The following is a 24,127-nucleotide window of genomic DNA, read 5'->3' as shown; positions in this document are numbered from 1 at the left end:
AATAGCTTAACCTCTGTGTATCTATGTCCTCATCTGTAAAATGGTGATAATAATAGTCCCTACCTCACAGGATCGTTGTGAGAATCTGATGAGATAATTTTTGTAAGGCACTTTGCGAACCTTAATGCGCTATCTAAATGCCAGCTATTATTCAAGCTAAGGTTAGAGGACCACTTGTCAGATATGTTGCAGAGTTTTTGTTCAGCTATTCAAATCCTTCCAAATTGGAGATTTTGTGAGTCTTTGAACAGACCAAATCATTAAAAATCAGAAACAATTGAACTTAGTAGCCCCATCTTTGAAAGACTCAAGAACATAAAATGAAAGCACACACTATTCAACAAAAATTTACCAGAAACCCAGAAAGCAGTTTGGCAGAAAATATATTTAGATGGATCAGCAACTTAAACTACATACAACAAAAATTTTCAAGTGGATAAACCAACTAAATATAAAAGGTCATATTGTAAAAAAAAATAGAGGAGACTAGGAGAAATATTTCACAATATAATTAAGGAGAGAATTTTTTTTTTGCTTTGATTCTTCTCTTTTTATTTTCTTTCTTTTTTCTTTTTTCTTTTTTTTTAATTTATTTTTAGTTCTCAATATTTACTTCCACAAGATTTTGAGTTCCAAATTTTCACCCCATCTCACCCCTCCCCCCACCCCAAGATGGCACGCATTCTAAATGTCCCTTCCCTTAGTCTGTCCTCTCTTCTATCTCTCCCCCCTTCTCTTATCCCCTTCCCCTTCTTTTTTCCTGTAGGGCAGGATAGACTTCTATACCCCATTTCCTGTATTTCTTATTTCCCAGTAGCATGTGAAAACATTTTTTTAAAACATATGTTTTTAAAACTTTAGGTTTCAAATTTTCTCCCTTCCTCCCCCCACCCCCCACCTCATTGAAAAGGCAAGCAACTCAATACAGGTTATACATGTGCAGTTATGCAAAACATTTTCATAGTAGACATGTTGTGAAAAACTAACTCTATTTCCCTTAATCCTATCCTGCCCCCCCCATTTATTCTATTCTTTCTTTTGACCCTGTCCCTCCTCAGAAGTATTTACTTCTGATTACCCCCTTTCCCAATCTGCATTCCTCTCTATCATCCCCCTGCTCTCTTGTCCCCTTCTCCCCCTATTTTCCTGTAGGGTAAGACAGATTTCCATACCCATGTTATTCCCTCCTTAAGCCAAATCCTATGAGAATAAGATTCACTCATTCCCTCTCACCTTCCCTTGTTTCCCCTCCACTGTAAGTGGACTACAAATTCAACATTATGATATGGTTGACAAGAAAATGAATGTGATCTTGGGTTAGATCAAGAGAGGCACAGCTCCCAGGAACAGGGAAGTGATAGTCCCAGTGTTCTCAGTGGTTTCTAACCTTGTCAGACCTTGGTTAAGAAGGGCCTTGATAAGTTGGGAGTGTCCAGCAGAGGGCAATTAGAATGGTGATGCATCTTAAGTCAGGCCATAGAAGTATCAGTTGAATGAACTGGGGGTATGTGTAGTCCAGAGAAGAGAAGGCTTCAGAGGCAGGTGATAGCTGTGTTTAATTATTTGACGGTTTGTTATATGGAAAAGGGATTAGACCTGTTCTTCTTGGCTGTAGTGGGCAGAGCTAGGATTAATGATGAGTATTTATTATAAATTAATTAGTGATTAATAATAGGATTAATGATTAATACTTAGTTGTACAGATGCCCATTTTGGCTTGATGTTAGGAAGTCCTCCAAACCATTAAAGCTACTCAAAACCAAACTGGGCTGCTTCTGGAGAGGGAGGCTTCCCCCTCTCTCCAGCCCTTTAAGCAAGGGCTAAATGACTACTTGTCAGATGTGGTGTATACAGGATACCCTTTCAGGTTCCTCTGGCCTCTAAGTTCCCTTCCAACTGTAATTCTATTATTCTTTCAGCCTAAATCTCTGCACTTTCTTCCTTGACAAAATGAGAGGTTTGGAGAGCATGACCTCTAAATTTAATGATTATAAACCGGAGGTTTGTTTTTCAGGGTTTGTCCAGCTGACTGTTATTTCTTTGTCCTTTTAGTTTTACACACAGTTAATCTGTTTTAGATAATAAACTCCTAAAGAACAGAGTCACTGGTATTTAAACATGTTTGTGCTATGACTTGCATATATGAGTAGGCTTATGCCTTTCATGGTATTGATGGTCTTGGCTTCTTAATGTGAGATTTCATACTTACAACAGTTTACCTTCAGAGTGCTTAGAAAGCTTCTCATTTCAGTCATTTGGGATATTTTATTTATTCATCTACATCAGATTAATTCTCCTAAAGCTCAGCTCTGCCATGTCCTTCCCATCTTTAGTAGAAAACATTTAGTCGATCTCCATTGCACATTGAAGACTCCTTAGCATTACATTCAAGACTTTCCATGTCTTGGATCCAACCTACCTTCACAGTGTTTTCCCCACAAACCTTCTTCCTGGACCTCACACTCCTACTAAAATGGACTACTTACCTTATTTCATCTGCTTCTCCATCTTCATGTTGTTATCTTCACTAGAAATGTCACTTTCCTGCAATTAATCAATCAGCAAGCATTTATTATGTGACTTCTACATGCCATGGACTATCCTAGGCATGAGGCGTACAAAGACAAAAATGAAATAGTTCTTGTCTTCAAGGAGTTTGGCACTATCTCTTCAAATTCTACTCATCCATTAAAGCTCAGTTCAGATTCCACTTCTTTCATGAAGTGATCCTTCATTTATCCTCCTATCAGGATTCCTCTGAGCCTTCACAGCATTTTGTCAATCTATCTCTTATTATGGTTTCATATTCTACCTTAGATTATAGTTATATGCCTCTTAGAGCCATAATTAGAATTGTTATAACTTATGGGAAAAACTGTTTGGGGGTAGTGTCCAGTTGAATATAGAGAGGAGGAGCTCTGGTCCTTGTCCCACAAGAGTTGGGATGAAGGTGGGCCTGGGAGAGGCCAATGATGGAAGCCTAGGGGTAGCAACTGTACTGAAGGAGTGTGGCTGTGGGCTGATGGAAAGAATCTTGAGCTGAAAAATGATGATGGTGGTAGCCACATGAAGGAAGTAAGCCCCAAAGGTAAGCCACACTCTCATGTTGTCAGAGACAAAATCTCTTTCACTCTATGTTAGTTACACCTTTAGTACTTCTTACCTCCCCAACTAGTCTGTGTGTTCCTTGGGGGCAAAGAACAGGTCTTATTCATCTTCGTATCACTGAAAGAGGTTATCCCAATGTCTTGTATGTAGAAGATACTCGAATATTTTGGGAATGAATCAATGATTTAGTGAATAAGCAAGTGAATGAATAATAGTGCAGACCTGTGGCATTTTCTTCACAGCTATTGAGTGTGTATTCTGACAAGAATGGCCACATGACTGGTAGGACAACAGATGAGTTGAAGTATTAAGGTCTCATGAGACTAGGACCCTACAGATTTAATTCACCCAGGTTCCATGCCATTCTAAGAGTGGCTTTCCCAGATCCTTTGATTTTATGTTGGTCCTGTGGATTAGAACACAAAGTATGGAACTGTAGTTAGTGATTAGAAGACACATTTGGGTATAAGGACTAACGCCCCCGTACTGTCACCTGAATCCATCACTCACATTTTGATCTTATTACCTTAAAATGTTCCTGGCTCTCTGCTGACTGAAGTATCTTAACATTTTTAAAAAAAGTATTTCCAGTCTTCCAGCAATCTTTTCACTCTTTGGTTTTATGGTTCACTGCGTCAGAACATCTTTTAAAACAAACAAAAAGATTCCTCAATTCTGTTTATCACCGCCCAGGTGACTGTTTCTATCCTTCTTCCTGTTACTTCCTTCCAAGAAATCTCTCTATGGCTTCAGCTTTTGGCGTGCCTGTCTCCATTTTTCTTCCTCCCATGTGTATCTTCATTTCTTTTCCTTCCTCTGTGGAAAAAAGTCAACCCACCAATATTAACTATTTCCAATTCTGATTTCTCTCCTAATCACTTCCTTATTTTAAACAAACTCCTTTTTTTTTTTTTTTGCTGCTGGTCCCTGCTTCTCACAAATCTTAAAAGCAAAACAAAATAAAGCCCCAAAATCTGATGTCTGCAAAATGCAGGGAGCAGCCAAACAGGACTTTCACACCAAAGAGCCGCCAGCAACAAATCAGAGTACTGTGAGGGGGATTAAAGAAAACAGATTTTGACAATTGTTGCCCTATGAGCACCAATTGTAGAAACTGTTTTCAGACAATAATTGAATCCATGAAAATCAAAATACAAAAATCAGACAGTACTCTCTAGAGTTCTACCATGTGATATTTCTTCAAAATTCCCTGCTGCTCTACCAACCATGTTTTCCCCAAGGTTTGGAAAATGATTTTTAGGTTTAATTACCGTTAAACCAACCATCTACCTTTTCCATTCTCCTTCTGGTTTCAAGATTTTCCTCCTTCAGAAGGAAGGGAAGAAGGAAGGATCTTTCATTACTCTTCTATGTCAAAAAAATTTGCTCATTCTACAAAACATCAAATAGTCGGCTGGATGAAGGTTATGTTACTGGAACAAGCAGCTCGTTCACTGATGAAACAGTCTGCAAAAATAAAATACTGTAGGATTAAAATAGATTTGTATACTAGAGAATAGTTAAAAAAATGCTTTTGACAAATGCCACACAGTATTGACTTCTAGCCAGGAGAGAGCAGAGGTTGGGAAGAATTTTCAGAGTTAAGAACACACTGCCTGGGAAAAAAAGTTCATTTAACTGTCAAGTGGGTATGTATGTAAGGGAGAAGGGTAGAATGAGAGAATCCGAGCCCTCTTAACACTTTGTCCATAGTGACCTCTGATAAAATAAGGAGTTATTGGTATTGTCCCAGGAACAAGTCAGAGGCTAAGCCTCAGGCAAGGAGAAAGCTACATTCTTACAGGGCCTAATAACTTGCTAATGAGCCTGAATTTAGCCTGAATTCAAGGGCAGGGCTTCTTAATCTTTTGTGTGTGTGTGTTTGTGATAGACCCCTTTAGCAATCTGAAAAAGCCTCAGTATTGTTGTGAGGATTAACTGAGATAATATTTATAAAGTGTTTAGCACAGTGCCTGGCACATAGTAGGCACTTAATAAATCTTTCTTTTAAATAAATCTTCCCTTCCCTTCCCTTTCTTTTCTTCTTCCTCTCCTCCCTTCCTTCCTGCTTCTTCCCCTTCCTTCCTTTTCAGAATTATTTTTAAATGCATAAAATTAAATACAAAGGATTAAAAAGGAAATAAATTGAATTTGTAAACCTGACTTCAAGCATGGGACCTATGCCTAAGGTTCTCCTTATTAGGGGAGAAAATAATGACTACTTTGTGCCAGCATTAGAGGTAAAGTTATCATGAGAGCTGGGGAAAGAAGAGACATTTTTCTTTCTTCCTGCTTTGAAGAGAGGACATATATAGTTCCAGACTCTCTTGGGGAGAGTTCCAGAGAGAAAAGGAACAGACTTTGGAAATCAGAGATATGCTGAGAAGTCAAAACCTTTACATGCTTGCCTTGAACCTCTCCTCTTTTGATATTCTTTCTATCCATATAGTTTACCCAATCCAGATCCTAGCAGCAGTTATCTACAAACTCCTAGTTCATCTTTCCTTCTTTTTCAAGGAGTTTAGTACTGGACTCAGTCTTTTTCTTCACCTTAACTCTTGCCCTTATACTAGGGGGCTTCAACATAAGTGTTGATATTCCTTCAAACACTCTAGCCTCCCAGTTCCTGATTCTTATTATCTTCCATGACCTATTACTTTACTTTACCACAGCAACATTCAGGTAGGATTATATCCTTGACCTCACTATCACTCACAAGTTTCTTTGGTAAAGGTCTCATTTTCATGATATATAAGGAACTGATTCAAATTTATAATATTAAGAGCCATTCCCCAATTGATAAATGCTCAAAGGATATGAATAGGCAGTTTTCCAAGGAAGAAATCTAGGCTATCAACAATCATATGGAAAAAAAAATGCTCCAAACCACCACTAATTAGAGAAATGAAAATTAATGAAATTCCTAGGTTCCACCTCTCATCCATCAGATTGCACCCACAAACATCAATAGCATTTCTATATTATTACCAAATCCAAGAGATAAAAATAGAAAGGGAAATCCTATTCAAAGTAACTACAAAATGTATAAAATATTTGGGAATCAATCTATCAAAGTAACTCAATACTTCTATAGATTCAATTACAAAATGGTCCTTAAAGAAATAAAGAACAATTTAAATAAATTGGAGCAATATTCAGTGCTCATGGCAGGCCTTGCCAATGTAATAAAAATCACAGTCCTATCCAAGCTAATTTACAGTTTTAATGTTGTACCAATCAAACTACCAAAGGAATACTTAACAGGACTTGATAAAATAATAAGATTCATTTAGAGGAACAAAAGATCTAGAATATCAGAGGAAACAAAGAAAAAAGGAAGTAATGAAGTGGGAATATCATTTCCAGACCTCAAGCTAGATTATAAAGCAGTAGTCAACATAACCATTTGATATTAGTTTAAAAATAGAAAATCAGAGCAGTGGGACAGACTATACAAAGGAGAATCTGAAATATGGGATTTAATAACCCAGGTTTAATAAACCTCCAAATATAAATTGCTTAAGATAACAGCTCACCTCTTGAAGGAACTTCTGGGGAAAGTGGAAATCATTCTAGTAGAAATTTAGGCTTAGGATAACATCTTATATCACATTCCATGATAAATTCAAACCTAAACATAAAAAATTAAAATTAAAATTAAAAGAGAAACAGATCATTATCTCTCTCACAGCTCTAAGTAGGAGATGAATTCTTAACCAAACAAAGGATATAGACAATTACGAAAGATAAAATAGACCATTTTGATTACATGAAATTGAAAAGCTTTTGCACAAGGATTTGTATCAAATATCTTTATCAATGGGAGTTTGGCAACCAAGATATATAGATAACTAACAGAAATATGTAAGCCTTATGTGCATTCCCCAATATAGAAGTGGTCAAAAATATGAATAGTTTCCAAAAGAAGAATTGTAAATTAGTAACAACCATATGAAAGAACACTTCATGTCACTAATAATATGAGAAATATAAATCAAGGCAATCCTGATGTTTTATCTGACATACAGCAAGTTGGCAAAGATGGCACAAAGTCACAGAGTCAAGGTTGGAGGGGTTGTGGAGGCATAAACTAACATGTTGTTGGTGGAGCTAACTGTTCAACTAGTACAATCATTCAGGAAAGCAATTTGGAATTATGCAGATACGGTGGCCAGTATGTACGTACTCTTTGATCCAGAGATCCTACTACTAGGCATATTTCCCAAGAAGGTCATTGATCAAAAAAAATTGTCATGTATACCAAAATATTTATAGCAGCATGGTTTGTTTGGTTTTTTTTTTTTTTGGTAGCAAAGAATTGGAAATGAAGTAGATTTACATCGATTGGGGAATGGCTAAACAAATTGTGGTCCATGAATGTAATAGAAAACTGTGCTGTAACAAAAATTAGCATTATGAATACAGAGAATTATGGAATGACTTACAAAATCTGATGTAATATGACATAAACAGAGCCAAGAAAATGATACATACAATGACTACAACGATGTAAATGGAAAGAATAACCACAACAAAACAATCTAACTTGAATATTCTAAATGATAAAGGACAGGCTAGGCCCCAAAGAAGAAATGTGAGAAGACACTTTTCCTCACTCCCTTGCTGAGGAAGGGGGATCCTTGGGTATGGAACACTGCATATGTCATCAGATCTTTTTTGAGGTTTTTCTGAGTTTTGTTGATTTTTTTTCTCTTCTTCCTCCTCTTTTTCTTTCTGTTTTTTTTTGTTAATTCTTTGTTATAAGAGATTGTTCTCTGGGAGGAGGAAGGATACAGGGGAACATTTAGGTGATGTCAAAACAAAAGATATTAATAACCTTTATTTTTTAAAAAGCTAAACAGAGTATTTAATATTCCAACTTAGAGGCAATAAAAAGTCAATGGAGTTGATTTAGTAGGAGACTGACATGGTTAGATCTGTACCTAAGGAAAATCACTTTGGCAGCAGTGAGAGGATGGATTGAGGGGGAGATACTTGTAGCAAGGAGACCAAAGGAGAATCTATTGCAATAATTGAGGGGAGAAGTGATTGAGGGTCTGAGCTGAAACAGTAGATGTGTGAGTAGAGAGGGGGGTTGGATGTGAAAGATGTTGTGGAGGTAGAACTGGCAAGATTTGGCAACTGGAAAGGAAGAGTGAGGAATTAAGGATAATACCAATGTTATAAACATGGAAGCCTGGAAGGATGTGTTATCTTTGACAGATATGGGGAAGTTTGCACGGCAGGCAGGGGGAGTGATTGGTGGGAAAGATAATGTTTGAACATGTTGAGTTTGAGATGTCTTTTGAAATAAAGCTCAGAGGGGAGAATGGGGCTGATAAAATAGACCTATGAGTCATCTGTGCAGAGATGACAGTTAAACCAATGGGAGGTGATTAGGTTATTGAGTGTAAGGGGGGAAGAGAAGAGGGACTAGAATAGAACCTTGGGGACAGTTAAGGGGTGTGTCAAAGAGAAGAATGATAAACCAGCAAAGGAAACAGAGAAGAAACAGTCAGATAGGTAGGAGGAGAACCAGCAGTGAATTAGTGTCATGAAAATTTAGATAAGAAATAGCATCCAGGAAGAGTTGGTGTTTAACAATTTCAAATGCTGCAAAGAAGTCAAGAAGGATGAGCATTGAGAAAGGGCTGTTAGATTTGGCAGTTAAGAGATCACTGGTAACTTTGGAGAGAATGGTTTCAGTTGAGTAACTGTGTCAGCAGCTAGATTGTAAAGGGCTGAGGAATGAGTGAGAGGAGAGGAAGTGGAGGCATGAGTGTAGGCAGATTTTCTACGGATTTTTGTCTTGTACCCAGTCAGTGAATTTATTCTGTAACACTGTGGATTATAGTTATCTGTGACTATGTAGTATCCTTCTACTAGCCTAAAAGTTCCACAAAGGCAGAGACCAAATCTCATCTATATTTTTCATCTCATCCCCCAGGACTATCACACAACATGAATTTAATATGTTTGTTAAATAAATGAGTTGTCAGTTGCAAATCATTGTCATATGGGTTTGTAGATGAGGCGAGTAACTCCCGATCAGTTTCTTGATGGGATATAATTGAAATGAAAAGCACTTGAAAGGGATATGGTTGTGTTTGTTGTATGTTAACAGTCTGAGGGAATTGGGAGACTGTCTGGGGAAGCTCAAAGTAGTTTGCGGGGGTTTAAAGGTGTAATTGTCTTCTCATGGAAATTTCTTCTGTTTTACTCATCATCTCACTCTGTAATTCTGTCAAAAGCAGAGAGCTATTCAATTGGTCTAGAAGGATTTGTTCTTAATAAATCTGCTGCTTATTGCTAGTGATCTTTTAGTCTTCTAGGTATTTACAAATGTTATCTGTTAATAAAAGTTTTATGACTTAATTTAGAGCTGCAGGAATACGTTTGTCACCATCACATCACCCTTCTTAAAAGATTGTACCCTGCTATCTGTTTGTTGGACTTTGTATTCCATTATAATCTTAGAGCCTCAGTGCTTTTTAATAATTATGATGATGATAGTGATGATAGATAGCAATTTTACGTCTCCTACTATGTGCCAGGCAATGTGCTAAGCACTCTACAAATATCTCATTTTATCCTTATGACAACCTTAGGAAGTAGGTGCTATTATTATTCCCATTTTATGGTTGAAGAAACTGAGGCAAACAGAATTTAAGTGATTCACCCAAAGTCATACAGCAGTAAGTGCCTGAGGCCAGATTTGAACTCAGGTCTTCTTGACTCCAAGCTCAGTGCTCTATCTACTGTACCACCATTGTTGTCGAATCATTTTAGTCTTGTCTCTTTGTGACCCCATTTGGGGTTCTCTTGGCAGAGATACTAGAGAGGTTTTCCATTTACTTCTCTAGCTCTTTTTACAGAAGAGGAACTGAGGCAAATGGTAAGGTGACTTGCCCAAGGTCACACAGATATTAAGTGTATGAGGTTGGACTTGAATTCATGAAGATGAGTCTTCCTGACTCCAAACCCAGCGCTCTATCCATTGTACCACCAGCTGCCCTCAAATTCTGAATTGTTTATAAGAAACAGTTTTAAGTGTCTCAGTAGATGCACCAAGAAATTATATTCCTCTCTTGAAATTATATTATTCCCTAGATGCCAAGACATGCTCCATGAAGAATTTCCTATGTCACCATATCTATTTCCAGGGATCAATTAATTGCTTTTCTGGTACCTTTATTTTTCTCTTATGAAGGACATATTTATAAGAAAAGAATTTGCTATTTGATACATCCTGCAGTCCTCACTGGTTTCATGCCCAATCCAATTTATTACCTGGTTTTCCCCAAATCATTGGCATCTTCTTCCTTTCCTATAGTCTCTTTCATATTTTATTCTAGCATTAAATTATATTTTCCTAATTTAATGTGTCTCTCCATCCCCTATCAGCTGCAACATGTGCTTCACAGATTCTCCAAGTGGGAAAGGACCTCAAAGGTCATCCAGTCCAATCAATACCACAAGAGGAGCACCCTTCTCTATAGCATCCCTTCTACAATTGCCCTTGATAGGTAGACATCTAACTTCCTTTTGACAACCTTCAGAGACAGAGAATACATTGCTTTGTGAGACAGTGAGATACTTCATAACAGCCCTGAGAGATAGGTAATGCCAGCATTGTTATTGTTTCCTAATCTACTTTGGGAGTGCTTTAATAGGTAGATTTTCCTGACGTTGAACCCTGACATTGAGCATGTATTCTGCTTCTTTGAAACTTTCATTGAAATTTGGGTTTTTGGGCCCAAGCAGCACACATTCACTTGCAAGTCATGGCACCACCTTCCTGATGCCATGATCCTCTTTGAGAAGGAAGGACAAACAACAACAACAGCGGACATAAGAAATCTTCAAATAGTTGAAGACATTGCATATGCTCCCTGTGGGAAATAACCAGCAGGCATTTGGTGATATGGGACTGGACTTTTGAAGAGAGGAGAGAGGTGGATATATAGATGTGGGAGTCATCTGGGTAGACATGATAATTAAACTCAGCGGAATAGACAATACCATTAATGGAGAAAGTGTGGTAACAGAAGAGAAGAAAATCCAGGATAGAATCTAGAGGACAGAAGATGGATGATGACTCAGCCAAGGAGACTCAACAAAAGGAAAATATCATGGAAGCCAAGGGATGAGAGTGTATCCATGAGGAGAGAGTGAGGGAGATTTGGGGAGAGGGAGCTCCTTTAATCCCTTGGTGAAGGTGGCTGATTGCCCAACAGATTGACTTCAGCTATCTAAAACTATAGTGTTGTCCACTTGGCAGGTGTGGTCAGCAGTGTTAAAAGCTGTAGAGAGACAAAAGAGGATGAGGACTAAGAAGGTGTCACTGAATTGATCAATTATTCCTTCAAAATAGCTTTCACTTCTGTCTTTTCCTTTCCATTCCCAGATCCCCCCACTTTAGACTGTACTTTCATCATCCTATTCCAGACAGACTTTGAATTTTTTAGTAGACTTCTAATTGGTTTTTCTCCCATTAGTCTCTTTCATCTGGATCCATCCCAGACAAGTTGTAAGAATAATCTTCCTATAGCACAACTGTGATCATGTCACTCTACTGCTAAAAAACCTCCCTGATTTCCTACTACCTACAGGTTAACCTAAAATTCCTCAGCCTGCCTTTTTAAGACCTCACAGGATGTGGTTTACCCTACTTTTCTAGCCTTAATCCCCAACTGTTCTTCTACCCAAAGCATCTACCTATTTGGCCTGGCATCCTAGGTGTAGTCAGAACATATGAGGGCTTCCTTTCTTCTTCCTGCACTCCTTTGTTCACACCATCCCCTTGCCTAGAATTCTTAACCATAATCTAAGTCTTACTCAACCTTCAAAGCTCACTTTGAATTGTCTCCCCCAGGAAGCCTTCCCTGATGATAGCTGCTCTTAGTGATCACTCTCTTCTTTGAGCTCCTAGAGCATTTTCTGTCTATGCCGCTGACTTGGTACTGAGAATATACTATCTGGTATTGTGATTAATTTTTTCATACGTGTTATTTTCATCAGCATGCAAGGGCCTCAATGTCACAGACTGTACTTTATTCACTTTACATATTCCCGATATCCAATAAATTACATAGATTGTACTCCATGAATGTGTTTAAAGGTCATTATTATGATGACCTACTGTTGACCTACTATTACCTTATGACCTACTATTGTAATGGTAGCTAGGGGCAACTGGGTTGCACAATGGTTAAAACACTGGGTCTGGAGACAGGAAGTTCAAGTCTGGTCTCAGACACTTACTAGCTCTTGACCTTGGGCAGGTTCAGTTTCCACATCCACATAATAGGAATAATAATAGCTCTAGCATATCATAAGAATATATGTGTATATATATATATATATATATATATATATATGTATATGTGATATCTACATAATATAGAATGATCCTAAGATAATTTTATATATATATATATATATATATAATATTATTGTTATATTATAGCCATATATCTATTTCTGTCTATATACATACATATACATACATATGAGGAAATTGAAGCCCAAGGAAAGAAAATAATTTCCTTGGGTCATAGAATCATAAATTTGGAAGAAGCCTGTAGTAATAGGAAGAGCACTGGACTTGGAACCAGAGGATCTGAGTTCTAATTCTGCCTAGTAGTGTGGTTTTGGGCAAGTCTCCTTCCTGATCTTCAGTTTGCCCATTTGTAAAAATAATAGCTAAATCCCTTGTAGCTTTAAATTTTAGGATTCTATGACTACTGTGACCATTTTGAGCCAGAATTAAAATTTTAAAAATTATTTTTGTTACATTTTAAGTTCTGAACTGTCTTCCTCCCTCCATTCCTACCCTGCAGTAGGGAAGAACATCATTTGATGCAGACTTATAAATATTTGTAAACCCATACTTTGTGTACTTCTATTTATCAGTTCTTTCTCTGGAGGTAGATAACATCTTCCTTCATAGGTCCCTTATACTTGATTTGAGTATGTATAGTATTCAGAATAACTTGGTTGTTCACAATTAGTTTTTGAACAATATTGCTGTTACTGTATTCAATGTTCTCTTGGTTTTGTTCACTTCACTTTTGATTATTTCATGGAAGTCTTTTCATGTTTTTCTAAGATCAACCAGCTCATCATTTCTTTTTTTATTGTTGTTTTTTGTTGTTTTTTGTTTTTTAGGCAATTGGGGTTAAGTGACTTGCCCAGGGTCACACAGCTAGTAAGTGTGTCAAGTGTTTGGTCTGAGGCTGGATTTGAATTCTGGTACTCCTGACTTCAGGGCCGGTGCTCTATCCACTGTACCACCTAGCTGCCCCTCATCATTTCTTACAGCACAGTTGAACCAGGATTTTAACTTACGTTCCCTTACACCAAACCTGGTGCTCTTTGAACACATATTGGGAGGCCAAGTAGTATTGGCTCCCAATATGGACTCCAGTTTCTTCGTTATTCTGGTTATTATCCCCTGGACCCATTATAGCTTATCAATGTCCTTTCTAAAATGTGGTGGCCAGACGCAAATATCACATTCTAGTGGTGGTCTGACCTGGTCAACTTGGCTATCACCAGTCTCAGTCTAGACACTACATCTCTCAATGCAAGCTAAGATCATGGTAGTTGTTAGGGCTGCCTTGCAGGTTTCCTCTCTTTTTCCCCTTCAAATCTAGGATTTTCTTTATCAAGAGATTTTTGATCAATGTCTTCACTTAACCATGTTGGGTATTTTTTTGCTCTTTGTACTCTTTTACAAAAAAAGAATAGCCTTGCCCCTTTATTATTTTGTTTTTAAAGAAACGCTGCAGCTTCTTCCATTCTGAGGAGTGTTAATATTGACTGACGTATTCCCGGCTGATCTTTTTATTTCCTCAATTTTCTTTGCTGGAATCAAATGCCTTCATCTGTTACTGTCTATTGCTATAACTCCTTACCATTCTGAATCTGAATCACTTGTGGCCACCAGTAATTACTCTCATGTTCACCTTCTCATTGTGGTGCCAAGTCTATCAATGGCCAGCTATGTAACAGCATGCTGATTTAACCAGGTTCATATTGAACACTGAGAAATAGGTTTTATTTACTAGGCTAATTCTGTTTGGTCAGAGATATGAGTGAAATAACTAGAATGCAAATAATTGATCTAGTGATTCCTTTCATCATAATGATGTAATGAATCAACCATTTGGAGACCAGATCGACTGCTTCGTGTGGGCCATTTCCTCAGGGTTACTTCAGGGTCATTCAGACTATAACACTTCTCATAATACTAACAGCTTATATTTTTATAGTGGTTTAAGGCATGCAAATCTCTTTCCTCATAACATGCTTATGAGATTGCTACTGCAAGTACTATTGGCCTCATTTTGCAGATGAGGAAAATGAGGGTCAGAGAAGTGATAATATTTGCCCATCATCCCATAGCGGTCAAATGGCAGATTCAGGACTTGAACCCAGGTCTTCTGACTTCAAGTCTAGTGAATTTTCTTATTATCATGCTATAGCTCTTCGTGATGAGGCGCCCTGCAAACCAAGGAGCAGGACCTAGGGCAAGTCCTTGATTTATGTGGAGTCATATTGCTCATATTGGCACATAAGTCCAGTTCCAAATAGATTAACTGACTTGTACAAGATCATGTAGGTATTAAGTAGCAGAGCTGGGATTTGAACCTAATTTCCAAACATCATTGAGGTGAGTGACAGGGACACAGGCTGTGTAGTCTGTAAGCTGTGTTAACTTTTGATCTTCATGTCCCTAACCATTTAGTACCAGTGAATTGTGTTGCAATAGGATGCAAGGATTCGGTTGTTTTCTGGTTGAACTCTTAGTGAATACTCTGGAAATGTAATATCTAAGTTCCAATTTGGAGTGGGGATCTGATTTTGCAGAAGCCTTTACTATGGTTCCCATGGCTTCAGTCTACATCAGGGAAACAAGGCTCCTGGACCAGGGGTGGGAATCCTGCAGCCCTGAGGCCACATGGGGCCCTCTAGGTCCTCAAGTGCAGCCCTTTGCTGAATCCAAACTTCACAGAACAAATCCCCTTAATAAAAGCATTTGTTCTGGAAAACTTGGACTCTGTCAAAAGGCCGCACTTGAGGACTTAGAGGGCCCCATGTGGCCTTGCTGCCCCAGATTCCCCACCCCTGTCCTAGACTCTGTCATGGTGCATGAAGTAAAATAAGGATTCTGGGCACTGCTCTTGTTCTCAAATCTCCCTTATAAAGATGAGAGTTCTTGGCTCATTTAAAAATAGATCATAAAATTTAGTGCTAGAAGGTATCGTAGAGATCATTTAGTCCAGGCTTCTCATTTTACAGATAAGATAATCTGCCCTCAAAGGTGAAGTGATTTGTCCAAGGTCATACAGGTAGGAAGGAGACAGACCGGGTCATCTGATTCCAAATCATACATTTCAAAGGACTCTGAAATGCAGCAGGGAAATCTGGCCTTTCCAAATATATATTAGGCATGCAGGAGATTAAGAATGCTGTGTACTTTCCCTCCCCTACCCAGTGATTCCAGTGGGCTCTTTTCCTTAATGCCTGGGTGACTTTGGGCATATCACTTAATCTCCCTGGTTCTCAGTTTCTTGTGAAATGAGGGGGATGGTCTAGACGCTCTAATCCATCAGATCTCTTCTGGCTCTAGGTTGTACAAATTCCACCACTGAGACCAAGAGAAGTAGGAGGGGCAGGGGAACGATGTTTTTAGTTGACAGTCACAGCAGAGGTGACATTAGAAATATTGAGAGTTAATGTATGTGTCAATTTTCTGATTCCTTTTGCTTGTTGCACATAAGATGTTTGATTGTGAGATGCAGATGTTTTGTGAAGGTTTTGGTGGCCTTGTGTTCTGCCACAGCTTATTTTTAGTATAATGATTAGGAGAATATGTATGCCTGACACCTCCTTCTTTGTCCTTCACTCTTCACCTACTCTCATATGCCTTTACAAATGCTCCTACAGACAGACAACTAACTCCCTTATCCACACTCAACTTTACAACCACGTGAATGCTCAACTTTGTGCAAATGTGCACAGTACTATCCTAGTAATCTGTCATATACTACTACACATATATATTTATTTTGACAATGGCATATGGACACATTTGCATGCATTTCATGCTGAAATTTCATATACAATTAAAAATAATGAAAAAGACACCTATACAATGAATTAGGTTATACTGAGGGACAGATCACTCTTCCATTATGGGGAACAGTATTATTCTCATTCTAAAACTGAAAGCCTAGAGAGCAAGTCCTAAAATGGGGTGCCATTATGCATATTCATTGTAACCCAAGCTGTTCTTTTCTGTCCCACAAAGACACAGTCGACTCAAACTTCCTTTACACTTTTGCAAACTACTCCAACTTTTATGGCCTTCTCTCTAGCTTCACAGAGCCTTGATTCAGCCTATAGATTCTCATTTTGATCCATACCAATTTTGATTTATCACAGTGTAGGGTTCATAGCAGGTACTGAATAATGACTTGTTGACTTGCCTCCTAAACTTGCCAATGTTCTCTCCCGAATCAACAACAAAGCCTTGCATTTTTGGTGGCGGTTTTATGAATATGACAAAAGTGCTTCTTGTCTTGGGGGGTGCCACTCAGTTGCCATTGGGAGGTCCATTGGGAGAATGCCATGCTCCTCAGACCCAATCCTGTCAGAATGCAATGTTATATCCCCTAAAGGAAGATGTTATTGTTCCATTGGGTCTGAGTTTCTCCAAGTCACTGACCTGCTCCTGATGGAGCAGAGGACTGCTCTAAATATCTTTTCATCTTGCTTCCATTAAGAGAAGGTGAAGCTTTAGGAGGACCACTTTAACTTTCTCTGTTTCCAATACAAACAAAACAGTAGGAGGGAAATGCATTAGACAGAAGGCAGCAAGCTGAGAGAGAATGCCTAATGTATTCTTTAACTAAGCCAACCCCCTCGAGCTGCCAATGTCTCTCCCCCTCCCCCATTCCTCTCACGGATTTGAAAAGGAATATCTCTTCTTGGGCAAAAGATCCTGATATTTAGGCAAATGGACCTCCATTCAGGGGTTTAACTGCTGATTCTCAAACCAGTCATCTTTTAATGGTATGTACAGGAGGAAAGAGAAGAAAAAATGATCTTGCTGTTTGGAGAGGAGACCTAGTATTCTGTTTCATATTTTTTGAACTCCACATTCTGAACCTGCTTTCTCATCCCAATAATGATAGTAATTAAAATTCTTAAATTCTTTTCAGGAAATTCTAACCTCTAAGACGTCCTTGAGTGGATAGAAAGCTGGTGTGTCCAGGAGTGTGAGTGCGAGTGTGTGTGTATGTATTTTACTAGTGAAGCAGCTCATCCAAGAGTGAAAATGGGCTGTTATAATATGTAGAAAAGTGCCTGGACTTTATGTTCTAGAGTGAAGAATAGGTGTTCCAGGGGTAAGAGGGCACATAAGAGTAACACTGTTCAAAAGGCAAGGATCGGTGAGCACAGTGAAGAAATCTCCAAAGATGGGCATTTCACGGTAGAATGTGGGTCATAAGAACTTACTGAAAGGTAGGGGAGGAAGGATATAGGTGGTCTCATAGCAAAGTATGCTCTGAGTTATGTCCCCAGGTGTAGAAGTATGTCTTTAGAGGGATGTCCGCATCTTAGAAATAAGTTACATAGAATGTCTATCCTATTTTTTCCTCTCTCGCTTTCCTTTTGCCCCTCAGAGCCAGAGACTTTTTCCTTGATTCTTTCCTCATTAGGGTTTAAGATTTTGTGCATGCTGAGTTCTTGGGAGTGAGACTACCTGAGACCCTTACCTTTTATAGAAAATGGGAAAAGAAATGGAATTAGATAGCAAGAATGAACCAGATAGCAACAGGGAACAGGTGCAGAGTAGGCACAGGGGGAGGGAATGCCAGGAGGGAGTGGGTGAAAGATAGCAATGACACTATGAAACCTGGGCAGCTGGTACAAGTGGGTTTAGGTTTCTAAGCAGTGGTTGGTGTTTGCATGGGAATTGAATAGGAATGAATTTCTTTTTATCACCTCTACTAGTATCTTAGAAACCAAAATTGCTGCTCTCCGATTCCAAAAAGACCTCTAATGGCTTAACCCTGATTACTTGATGACTTCTCTTAGCCCTTTTCTATCTTCACTTCATTCCATTCAATAGCTTTAAGGCCAGTTACTTCAGTCCTACCCTACTGTATCCTTACACTATAGAATCTCTTTCCCCTTTGAGTTTGTGCTATCCTGGGTTCTACCCTACAACTCTAGAGAGTTTAATCTCTTTGCCCAAGGTCCAAAGCCTTGGAGTGCTGCTAGAGAAAGACATAGAATTCCTCAAACTTGTCGCACCACAATGATAATACGAGTAATCTGGCTTTTGATTTGCACCTGTGATTTAAGTGGTAGAAGGGAACTCCTGCTAAGAAAACCTATCTACCAAAGCAGATCAGCAACTATTCTGAAACTTAGAGTCAGAGAGTTTTGGGAGGGTAATAAGAGGTTAAATGACTCACCCAGAGTCATACAAACAGTATGATCCCCCTGTTATTCCAGACTTCCAGACCAACTTTCTATCTATTATGACATGCTGCCTCTAATACTAGTTAAAATAATAACTACTAACCTGTCTTTATATAGCACTTTCCAGTTTTTACAGCACTTTAATGTGCATCATATTATTTTATCCTTGTAACAACCTTTTGGGGAAGGTAGAACAATCCAGAGGTGTATCCATTTTTACAGATGAGAAAGCTGAGGCCTCAGAGAGGTTAAGTGACTTACCCAAGGTTGCTTTACCATGCAGTGTTTGAGGTACAATCCAGATCTCCAGAGGTCATGGCTCTATGGACTGTGACCCAGCATTCCCTTTCTCTGAAATTCAGGTTTTAGAATTTCAGCTGGGTCCTGTCTCCTACTAAGCCTTTCTTTTATTCATTTCTTAGTAACTTCATGCTTTCCACAACTTCTGTGCCACAGTGAGGTCAAGAAGATAATAACTGAGGAAAGGCCATTGCATATGGTCAAAAGAGGCCATAGGAAGTGCAAGTTTGGCTTCATGAGAGTAGGGGTGACAGAAGCCAGATTGCAAGGGATTAAAGAACGAGTGAATGTTGAGAAAGTAGAGGCACGTGGATGTTTGAGAAGTCTGAAGTAAGAGGAGAAGAAAAAAATTAGACAGCAGCTAGGGTGAACAGATTTTTTTTTCCAAAATAGGGGAACCCTGAACATATTTAACAGCAGACGGGAAGAAGTCAGTGGAGAGAGACAGATTGAAGATTCTCTAGAAAGAGGATAAGTAGGAAATCTGGGGAAGTAGAATCTTTAGGGCACAGGTAGAGGGGTTGGCTTTAGAAAACAAGAAAGCCAACTTTCTTGGAGACAGTAGTGAAGGATTAGAAGGGAGCTAACCAGTTAGGAATGAGATGAAGAGGAAGGAACTAAAATCACTCTCTCAAATGTTACCAGTGATGACTCAGTTGCTTAATTGTTCAGCTTATATTAATACTTATCTTCCTTGACCTTCTAGTAGCTTTTGACATTACTGACCAAGCCATCCTTGCAGATACACTACATTTCCTTAGCTTCTATGACACTGGTCCTTCCTCAGTCTCCTTTGGTGGGTCACCATTCATTTCCCACCCCTTAAAGTTAGTTGTTCCCAAGGACAGTAGCCAGCACTTTTCTCTTATTTCTACGCTCTCTGGCTTGATAGTTTCATCTTCTCTTGTGGGTTCAATTATCAATTCTACAAAGATAATTACAACCACTCAGTAGATGATTCCCAAATTTACACATCCAGCCCTAATCTCCTCCAGGAATTTGGTTCTGGCTTACCTGTTTAAATCTTCACTTGAATATCCCACTGGCATCTTAAATTAAGTGTGTTTAAGACTGAAGTTGCCTTTCTTCTTACATATTGTCCTCCTCCAAAGTTCTCTAATAGAGTGGAGGACATTACCATCTTCCAGGTCATCTGCCTTTTAAACCTCAGAGTCACACCCTCACAGCCAATCAATGGACAAATTCTATCCACTATCCCTCTACTACATCTCTTAAACATCCCTTTCTTGCTCTTTCCACCATCACTCACCCAGTTTAGGCCCTTTTTGCTTCCAATATGTCCCCTCTTTAATGCACCTTTTATACAACAGCCAAGATAATCTTTCTAGGCCATAGATTTTGTATCTCTCCTCTGCTCAAAAATTTTCAGTGGTTTCCTATTGCCTCTGTGACAGAAAGGGCTTAAGGAAAGGGCAGTTTTCCTTTATAAAATGATGCCCTCCCTGTTGAAAATCCTTGAATTTCCTATATCAGTATCAAAATCTTACTTGAGCTTCAATCCCATGTCTACAAGTATCTTTGAGACATTTTAAAAAATAGCACCTACTATGTGCTAAACACTGGGGGAGCTTCAGGGATAAATAAATTATTGTTTCTGCTTTCAAGACACAACTCAGTGGGGGTGAAAAGACACACACACACACACATATTCACACATAAATAAATATAATAGTATCAAGACTGGACCTGTGTTTCACTGATACAGAGAACTCCAGAGCAAGGAAATTTCCTCTGCCAATGTAGGTTGGCACTTTCTCTGCAATTTATAATCTTAGAAAGTTGCCTACAGTGCTGAGACACTAAGTGACATGCTCAAAGGCACATAGTATGTGTCAGAGGTGGAATTTGATCACAGATCTTCCTGACTTCAAAGTCAGTTCTCTACCCATTACGCAACACTGCCTCTCTCAATAAATATAATACAAATTAAAATGTGATAAGTGCATGAGAGAAGTACAATGGGCTATAAGCTTAGATTGGAGGAGGGAGGGATTACTTCCATCTGGGGGCATCAGGGAAGTCTCCATGGAAGTGATAGACTTGAGTTAGTTCCTGAAGGATGAATAGGCCACCGATGGATGGAGATGGTAGGTGTGGGTGTTACAGGTTTAGGAGAAAAAAAATCATAAACAAAGGTACAAGTAGGTGAGAATGTTTGGGACATACTTTTAGGATGTCATGTAAACCAGTTTGCCTTCAGTACCCAGTACTCAAGGGGGAAAGTATTGAATAGAATTGGAAGTGAAGCCAGATTATGGAGAACCTCAAGCACCAGGTCAAGCAAACAAGTTGGACTTTATAGGTGATAGGGAACCACTGGAGGTTGTTAGGACATTTGGATAGCCTGAAATAATCTCAATGTATACAAAATTAAGTTAATCATCTTCTCCTGCTCCCCACAAAAGCAAACAGCTTTTTTCTTCCTATCTTGCTATTTCTGTCAAAGGCACCACCCTTTTCTCATTCATTCAGGCTAGAAATCTCACTTACCTTTAACTCTTCTTTTTTCTCTTATTTTGTTGTTTAGTTATTTCAGTCATGTCCAACTCTTTGTGGCCCCATTGAGGGTTTTCTTGGCTAAGATACTGGAGTGGTTTGCCATTTCCTTCTCCAGCTTATTTTACAGGTGAGGAAACTGAGGCAAACAGGGTAAAGTGACTTGCCCAGGGTCACACAGCTAGTAAGTGTCTGAGGCCAGATTTGAACTCAGGCCTTCCTGACTCCAGGCCTGGCACTCTATCCATTGTGCCATGTAGCTTCCTTTTCTCTCATATCCTATATTATTAATTGTCAAGGCTTTTGATGTCTTTTTTCCATCCCATTTGTGCTTTCCTCTCCCATTCTCATGGCCACCACATTATTCTAGGCATTCATCACTTTAAACTGTGAACATTTTGATAGGCTTCTATTTGATCTCCTTCCCACTATAGTCTGTCCCCTATACCACAGCTAGATTAATTTTCATAAATTACCACTGTCATTATTGTGTCACTCTCCTGATCATAAACACCATTAACTCCAAAAGAGTCTGAACTATTCAATTTGGTAACTATTACATTGAACAAATATTACCAAATGCTCAGGGCATCTAAGTAGCACACTGGATAGAACCCTGGGCCTGGGGTCAGGAAGACTCACCTTCCTGAGTTCAAATCTAGCCTCAGACATTTACTAGCTGTGTGACCCTCGGCAAGTCACTTCAATCTGTTTACCTCAGTTTCCTCATCTGTAAAATGAGCCAGAGAAGGAAATGGCTAACCACTCTAATATCTTTGCCAAGAAAACCCCAAATGGGGTCACGAAGACTCTGAAACGACTGAACAGCAACAAAATCAAGTGTCCACTTTGTACAAGGCATTGGAAATCTTCCATTGTATGCTCTCATTTTACCCATCCAGCCTTTTTTCTCACTACTCCCCAACATAAAGCTTCTCTTGTATCCTGAAAACACCATGCTCACAGCTAACTACAAGCCTTTCCTAATGCTGTTTCCCCTGCCTGGAGTGAATTTCCCTCACCCTTCCACCAATCTAAATTCTACCCATCTTTCAATGTCCTGCTCAATTTCTGCTTTCTCATTCAGAGAAAGCTCTAGACCACATTTGTCTTCAACTTTTTAAAAATTTCTATACAATTTATTATTTATAGCACTCTTTAGCATTTAATAATTTACTGTTGGTCATTGTTATTTAAATGTTTCTTGTGTCTTCTCCTCCACTAACCTCTTAAAGGATGGGAATTCTGTTTGAGTTTTTTTTTTTGGATTCTCCTTAGGCCTAAGACTATGAACATTTCGCATATAGTAGGCGCTTAATAAAAACTTGAATGAACAAACAAGGGATATTGTGGGAACTATATTTGTCTAGAACTATGCTTGTCATCGCTGCCCTTCTTAGTATTTGAAGAATGTCTTTAAAAAGTCATACTTTGAAAACTTAGAGTTATGTCCCTAGGCTTTTGTTTTTTGTTTTTTTCATTTTCGTTGTCTGAAAAGGGAATAACTAGATAGAGCTTTCCCATCTTTCCAAAGTTAAAATTTGAAATTTTGTTCCAAGGTTTATAAGAGATATTATAAGATGAATAAAGATGAATTATGAACTGTTGGCTGATTATTTAAAAATATTACTCCTTCATTCTACCATACTTTTTACCATAAGATGGTACAGCTGATTTTGAGATAACAGTACTGTGGTCATATTCACAATTTTAAGTAAATATTTTCATTGAATTCTTCTCCCTCTCTTTTAAAAAAGTTTTAAAAAATACTTTTAAAAAAAGTATTTGGCTAATTTTTTTCATCCTATAGGTCTATAGTAAGGCCACACTAAGCTATATATTGTCATGTAGAAAAAATATAGCCACAGCTTAGGCTAATATTTTATAAAGAGATACAATGGGCTTTCTTTTTAAATCATCTAAAAATGAATGAGTGGCAAAAGGTCAAAGAAATGTTTGGTGTCCCACATTTGAAACTCAGGCAGACATTATGGCATTGCCATTAAGACTGTTCCCAAGGAAAGTAGGAAGGAGCTGATCACTTCCTAATGAAGTTAGTTAGTTTCTCCTTGGGAGAATCGACCTCCTGGGGTTATTGTGATTGCAAATAGCATTAAGCCCCAGAGAAATGTTTGGTCCTTAATAACAGACCTGTAAATTGTACATTTAGGTTGGCTTTTCACCTCAAAGCCTTAAGTTGAACCTAAAATAGAAGAAATAACATTGATATTTATTCAAGTCACCTTGGAGATGAGTTTAAAACCTCAACAATCTGAATTGCTCTAATGCAAGCTATTTTTATTACTCTGTCAGGGGTTCCCACTTTTAAAATTTACATTTTAGAGCTTTGGACAAAAACACCAGTTAGTGACTTTAGAAACCCAGAAGTAGGCTGGTGACCTTCTAAAAAGCTGGCTTTAGAATTAGGCAGAAAGTAAAACCTACTTCAGAACTTCAAAGATTTGTAATTTCACTAGTGTAGGTAACCCTCTCCACCAAGGCATATTGTACCTCCTCTGTAATTAACTTGGTGAATGGTCTTGGAAAATTGCTATGGTTGAAAAATATATCCCCTGTGACCATATAGGTAATAAGGCTCTCTGTATTTGGACTGCTCTTGAGATGACAGAAATCCAGTTTGTCATTAGACTTTAAGCCTTTTTGGGATAGGGTAAAATGATTTTGTGAAACTATCCAGGCA

The 24,127-nt window shown here is 38.5% G+C and overlaps 1 long non-coding RNA gene across 1 annotated transcript; it reads right to left on the bottom strand.

The window, feature by feature from the left end:
* Window positions 1–3,640: 3,640 nt before the first annotated feature.
* On the bottom strand, window positions 3,641–12,145 carry LOC110221575 (uncharacterized). The gene is made up of 4 exons (XR_002328177.2): window positions 11,965–12,145; window positions 6,645–6,739; window positions 4,399–4,575; window positions 3,641–3,924 (listed from the first exon to the last, which is right to left on the bottom strand). It is a non-coding gene; the product is annotated as an uncharacterized LOC110221575 (long non-coding RNA).
* Window positions 12,146–24,127: the final 11,982 nt, after the last annotated feature.

Source organism: Phascolarctos cinereus, unplaced genomic scaffold (genome assembly GCF_003287225.1).
Source record: "Phascolarctos cinereus isolate Bilbo 61053 unplaced genomic scaffold, phaCin_HiC Scaffold_4;HRSCAF=312, whole genome shotgun sequence".
In the NCBI taxonomy this organism is placed as follows: Eukaryota; Metazoa; Chordata; class Mammalia; order Diprotodontia; family Phascolarctidae; genus Phascolarctos; species Phascolarctos cinereus.
This window is presented reverse-complemented; position numbering and strand designations above follow the sequence as displayed.